The 7,138-nt window shown below is 41.4% G+C and overlaps 1 pseudogene; it reads left to right on the top strand.

Moving 5' to 3' along the window:
- The window catches only part of LOC102256065, a 133,795-nt pseudogene extending 126,948 nt beyond the window's left edge, over positions 1–6,847 (top strand).
- Positions 6,848–7,138: the final 291 nt, after the last annotated feature.

Below are 7,138 nucleotides of genomic sequence, written 5' to 3'. Positions count from 1 at the left end.
TACAGAAGAGACAAGAGCTGCTCAGTGTCCCCAAGGAGTTCTTAATCTCTGGCCCTGAGCATGGCACACGGATGGAAACCAGGGAATTTACATCTTCTCAAGAAGAATCCAAGTTCACCCAGATGACAGAGAAGCTGGGCTTTAGTGTAATTGCCTCAGCCAAGGGCAGAGGTTGGAGATTTAGCGTGGAAGCTGGTATGGAGCTCAGCAAACATTCAGAATCCAAGGAAAACCAACAATCACGTTCTGAGTACTCCTATTTCTGCTCTACCAAGTTCAGCTATGTCCCACTTGCCTCCTGCCACTTTCCCATGGATCAGCTCCAGTTCTCCAAGGCTGCTCTCCAGGAACTGAAATGCATTGAAGACCTTCTGGGTCAGCCTGCAGACACAGACAGTCTCCCCTTGCTGAGGCAGAGGACTGAAGCTTTCTTCCACAGGTTTGGCTCTCATGCCAGCCAGGGCCCTCTGCACCTGGGAGGAATCTACTGGTGGAAAGCTGTATCAGAGGGTTTCCGAAGTGAACAGCTGGAACAAGTAAAAGAGCAGTCAGAAGAAGCCCTGAACAGTTTCATAAGTGGAAGCTACAGTGGCTTTGGAGTGAAAGTTGTTGCAGGTGTGGTAGGGACAGACTCTCATTCAGAAACTGCCACCCAAAGCACAACCTCCCATAATCTCCAAACCAAAGTCCAATTATCTGTAGCCCAGACAGGTGGCCCACCAGAAGCAAATGGCTTTCTCCAATGGAAAGCTGGCCTAGTTGCCAGTAATCAAACCTGGAGTGTCATTGACCGGGGACTTCAGCTGGTGCCTGTTTGGGACATCATCCTCTCCAACCACAGAAGTGATTTTAAGGATCCATTTCAGGTAGCTAGCTTACTGAAGGATAGCTACACTGCTCTGACTGGCCTCACTGCCCAGATCCAGGATGGAGAAGACTTATTGAGTGTTGAGAAGGAGGCTAGGGTTTTCCTAGAAGTTGTGAAATCCTGGGAGGTATCTGACCCTGAAGAGCAGCTTAAAAAACTGATAAATTTCATGCAAATGTTGAGTCAAAAAACAAACAGTTATGACACTTGGGTTAATATTTGCCTCACAGATTGGGATCTGCAGAATTTTCTGGTAAACACTGTTAACTCTTGCAAAAATTATTCCATCTATGAAACTAAGTTTATTAAATCTCAGTTGTGCAGCCTTTTGTATCCTCACATCTACAGAGTGAATAACTTTACTCAGGCTCATTCCATCATGCAGTGGGTCTTCCAGTCAGAGTCAGAAGAAGAGAACATCATCAACATCACCCAATTTTCTGAATTAATTACAAGTTTAAAGAAAACCCAGAATGACCTCATGGAAGCCATGGCAAAATCTAAGTCTGAAGAAACAGTGGTAGAAGCTCAAAGAAAGGCCACTTATGAGGTCAGTTTGTCTCTCAGCTACTTCTTGAATTATCTACAAGAAAGAGAGCAGCCAGACACACAGCTCTTGCTACTTTCCATTGCAGCTGGTGCAGGATATCATGTGGTATACAACAAGTTTCAGTATCTCCTGGGGTGTGAGGAGTTAGACTTCCTACTGCATGAAATGCAAAGTGCACAAAATAAATACCAGGAGCTCAACAATATTTGCACCTATGGAGCCCAGGCATTCCTGGTGCTCACAAGTCTTAACATTGGAGTCACAGCTATTTCTCCGGAGGAGAAAACTCAACGCTTGACATTAATAAAACATCACATGGGAGAATCTTTGTCAAAGGAAGTTGTCCATGTCCTCTGCAAACATGGAGCAGATCATGATTGGGAAAACCTAGAGAAAGACTTGAGATTGCTCATTAATGGTAACTATGATGCCACAATCTCCTCGTTGCAAATGGATGAGATAAGTAAAAACTTGCAAAGTATTTTCCAGGAAAGGAAACAACCTCATCAACCACATGATAATAATAATATCAAAGGAGAAGTCATTAAAGATATAGCCTTCCTAGAATTACTCCAGCATCTAGGCTTAGAACATTTCTATCCAAAAAAGATGAGCAGAACTAACTTCCATCTGATCAACAAGACTTCTGTATACAACAGCCAACCCAGATCTGAAAGGGAGCTTCCCCTATATTTCCTTCAGAAGCTACAAGTGCTGGATTATGACCTGAGATACCTTATCTTCAGAGATGATAGAAACATACAGAATCAAGTCAATCCAAGTGCCTCAAATAAGGACAATGAGGCATTTAACCTGTGTAAATACTTATTTGAAGACAGGGATACTCCCACTAATCATTCACCGTCTAATCCTAGGCCTCATATTCACCCGATGGATATTCAGATGGCAATTCTTCACTGTGCAGATGATTTTGCCAGACAGTATATTTTGTCCAAACTTTCCATTTGCCAGTTTGCACTCCCTCTTCTCATACCTAATCCCTGCAGTTCTCAAATTGATTTCTCTCTCTGGTCTCTCAGTCAAATTAGAAGGAGCTGGCAGGAAGCAAGGAAATCACCAAGAGAAGAGAAGATAAATTACAAGAATAAGCAGATGTGTCATGTCTCCACCCCCATTGTGTCCTTTATAAGAATTGGAAATGGCTTCTCTGCTTCCAAATCTCAGATCATGAACTGTCTTCTCAGTAAACGAAAACATGATGTCTTTTTCCACCGACATTGTAGAGGGAGCACCAAACATTGTCTCTTGATGAGGGGAGTGGTTGAAATATGCTGGTTCTGCCCTGCGGGAGAAGATGAGGACAGATTTGACAACTGCTTGACCTTTGCCAATCTTCATGGAGATGCAATGGAACATGAAAAGCAACTCACCTTTCTGCAGGAGGTCTCATCTCTCATTGTTATTCTTATGTCAACTTCTGATGTCAATAAAGAAACCCGAAAAATTATCAGTGACCTAACTCAGTCTCCAAGACCTTTGATCTGCTTAGTTGATAACAAAGAGAAAAACATGGACAATAATTGTAGCCAAAAAGTGATCATTGGGATCAGAAACAGAAATGAAGCAGAATTAACAGAGGAGCTTGTTACTACAATCAGACGTTTGATGGAGCTCTCGCACACTGCTCTCAGCTTAGAGGACTGTACCCCAATAGCTCGCAAGCAAGGATTCCTTATTGATGAAGATGAGAGAAACTGCAAGGAAGCCAAAGAAAAGGCAGAGGTCCTAATAGCTCTACTGAGAAAATTACATATGTCTCAGGTGAAGGAAAAGTTACTTCCCCTTCAGGGACACTTATGGCATCTTTGGTGTAAAAAGGACAAAGAACTCTATCATCTAAGAGAAAAAGGGAATCGAAGCATTGAACAACACAAGAGTGAGATTGAGACAGAAAAACAAAGAATACGGAGGGAACAGTTGAGGAGGGCCTTTCCTCTAAATAACTTAATGCAGTTTGTCCTTGAAAATCTCCAAAAGTATTCAGAAACTCAAACCGCACACTACTTTTTTCAATGGCTGAGTGTGTTTTTGGAAAACCTGACTGCAGGACACTTGGAAAAACTAAACGAAAAGAAAAACATTTTGTGGTCACTGATACAAACAGAAAAGCAAAAGGCACCAAAGAGCCCTGATGTCCAACGCTTGCAAAAAGAGATAGAAGCTATTTCCACAGAGATTAGTGACTGTACATTGGGAATTGAGCAACTTCTCAGAGAAGTTGGCCAGATCTATGAAGCTCTGGAAGAAGCTTCACCCACTGAAGATACCATTTATCTTTCCCTTCCCCAGATTGCTGCAGATCTGATGATATCTGGGGCTCCCATTGAACTGATGGATGGGGATGCTTCATATGTGCCTCTAAAGTGGGTGGGAGCTCTTTTTGACAAGGTCTCTGAGAAACTTGGAAATAAACGGCTGTTTGTTCTCTGCATCCTTGGCCTACAGAGCTCTGGGAAGTCCACTCTGCTGAATGCACTTTTTGGGCTGCAGTTCACGGTCAGTGCTGGGAGGTGTACCCGGGGGGCCTACATGCAGCTCCTGAAGGTCGAGGACACTTTCACAGAGGAACTGGGCTTTGACTTTGTGCTTGTTGTGGACACAGAAGGCCTTCGGGCCCCAGAACTCAGCAACAAATCCAAAAATCGTGACAATGAGTTGGCAACCTTTGTCATTGGACTTGGAAACTTGACTCTGATCAATATTTTTGGGGAAAATCCATCAGAAATGCAAGATATTCTAGAAATAGTAGTTCAAGCCTTTATGAGGATGAAACAAGTAAAAATCTCCCCAAGTTGCCTTTTTATCCATCAGAATGTGGGGGAAGTCACAGCTAAAGACCAAACTATGGAAGGAAGGAGGAGGTTAGAGCAGAGACTAGATGAAATGGCCACAACAGCAGCTGAGCAAGAACAGTGCTCAGATGTAACCCGCTTTGGTGATATCATTAAATTTGATGTCAATACTGATGTCTTCTACTTTGCTCACCTCTGGGATGGCAATCCCCCAATGGCCCCTCCCAATCCTCGCTACAGCCACAATGTCCAGGATCTGAAAAGGAGAATTCTTATGGCTGCCAAACAGGAGTTGAGGGGAAGCATCATGAGGACATCAGATGTGAAATTGCGAGTTCAAGATTTGTGGAGAGCCCTAGTGAATGAGAAGTTTATTTTCAGTTTCAGGAACACCCGAGAGGTCATGGCCATGAGCAAATTGGAAACCATGTATAACTGCTGGACCTGGGAGCTGAGGAGTCACGTGCTAGACTTGCAGTACCAGCTCATCAAACAGATAAAGAATGGGAAAGTCCAGGAACTCACAGCAAGCATACTTGACGCTCCAGTTACAGAAAAATATAAAGCCGTCAAGCAAGAACTGGAAAAATATTTTAAAGAAGATCCAGATAGTGAAGTCATTATTCAGTGGAAAGCAAGTTTTGAAAATAAATTAATAAATCTTAAAGAGGCACTTATTTTTGAGAGCAAAAATAAAGCAAAGGAACATATTAGTTATAAAAAGAATCAAGAAATACTGGATAACAAAAAGTCAAGTTATGAAAAGGAATTATTGGAAAAAAGCCGAGAATTGGCTTTAACTCTAAAGGACAAAGAATTGAGTGAGAATGAGCTTCATGTCAAATTCAATGACCTTTGGGAAACATGGGTCTATGATGTGTCCTCAAATAACCCTCCAGTCCCAGAGCCTAACATTGATGTGGATGCTGAAGACATCCTTTTGGAATATTTTAAAAAGGAGACAGATGTGGTGAATATGGTGAAGGAAAAGTCTAAAAAGGTGTTTGAAGTCAATTACGAAAAACATGTCACAATGAGCAAAAAGTTGTATGTATTAAGAAGGAACTTAGGAATACATGATAAAGAGTCCATAAACAGGACTACTGACCACATCGTTTCAATATGTACTGAAACTATTAAAAAGCTTCAGAGGCAACAATGTGATTATGACCCAAGTTATTTCCATGAAATCCTGAGAATACTAGAAGAGGAGGTGAAATCTGCACCCACTGAAGAAAGATACACATTCACAAGTAATTACAAAATTGACTTATCTTTGTATTTATTCCAAAGAGCATCTGACAATTTTAAGGAAATGCATAGGGCATTCAAAAGAGCAAATGATCCTGTACATTATTTGGAAAGCAAGAAAAATGATTTCTTCATGAGTTTTAAGATCTCTTGTCAAGGAGCAAGCTCAATCAAAACATTTGTTGAATTTTTGTTGGAAAAACTCACTCCTGCTGTCTTCGACACGATTTCAGAAAAAAATGGCCCCTAAAATTGCTGGGGACATGCGAGCTACCTGCCCAGCATTCAATGGAAACAGGGCTAACCTGGAGAAACACATTCTTCTCTCCCTGGCAGAAAATGAAAATTTTGATGATTACTGGGAGTACATTCATAATCCAAAATCATTTTTTAGGAATTACATTCAAAACCACATTAAAAAATATTGTTCAGAACAAAATAACAAAATAAAAACTTTTTTAAAAATAAGTGTTGGTGACATCAAGAATGTCATCCTCTCAGCTATTCATGAATCCACAGCAAGAGCTAAAGATAAAAGCAGCACTGTGTCTGGGCGGTTGGATTTGTTCTGTGATCACTTGAGGAGCAACTTGAACTTTCCACGAAAAGACTTGATAAGCATTGAACACCAGGAAATAAATGATTTTCTCAAAGAAGCCATGTGTGAAGGTTTGGATGACTTAATGGTCACAGTAGAAAAGATATGTTTGAGTATGCCTGTAGAAGACATGGTTCCTGAAATCCAGAACATGCTCTCTGAACATCTCTGTGGCTGCTGGAAACAGTGTCCTTTCTGTGGAGCAATCTGTACAAACACAATCCCTAACCATGACGGAGACCACAGTGTTCCTTTCCACCGTCCTAAAGCTGTCAATGGAGGCCAATGGGCTAACACAGACCACTTTAACATTGACTGCTGTACTAGTTTGGTAGCAAGTGATTGTGTATTTATTTGGAACAATAGTCGTGAAATCTCATTTAAGACCTATCGACATGCAGGAGGGGAATATGCCACATGGAGCATCCCCCCAGACACATCCACCCAGCCATACTGGAAATGGTTTGTCTGTCACTTCAGATCAAACCTAGAAGAAAAATATGAGAAAAAATTTACAGGTAGAGGTGAAATCCCGGATGCATGGACCAACATCACAAAGCAAAATGTGCTTGATGACTTGAAAAAGTAATAATACTCAATGCCCACAAAAGAGTACCAGAATCTAAATGAGTCACAGTACCTGAACAATCTGAAAATACCTCCTCCTCACAATGGGAAACTTTTTATTTCCATTTTTCAAATGAGATGGCTACATATAAATCAATGAACATTTCAAGAATTTAAGACAGGGAAGCATCTTACAGACCTTTAAACTTCAGAGGGAAAGTAGGGGAGGGACAGGTGGTGGGGGTGGTGGGTGGCAGATAAGAGATCAACCAAAGGACTTGTATGAATGCATGTAAGCATAACCAATGGACACAAACACTGGGGAGAGAAGGGAAGAGGTGAGGGCATGTGCTTGGGGGTGAGGGAGGCCGGGGACAGGTCAATGAGGGAAAAAGGAGACATATGTAATACTGTATGTAATACTTTAAACAATAAAGAATTTAAGATTTCCTGTTAAAAGGAATTCCTTTTTCTTTATCGCAATTGCTTTT

Source organism: Myotis brandtii, unplaced genomic scaffold, assembly GCF_000412655.1.
Source record: "Myotis brandtii unplaced genomic scaffold, ASM41265v1 scaffold746, whole genome shotgun sequence".
Lineage (NCBI taxonomy): Eukaryota > Metazoa > Chordata > Mammalia > Chiroptera > Vespertilionidae > Myotis > Myotis brandtii.
The sequence above is the reverse complement of the archived record's forward strand: the minus strand, read 5'-3'. Positions and strand labels throughout refer to the sequence as shown.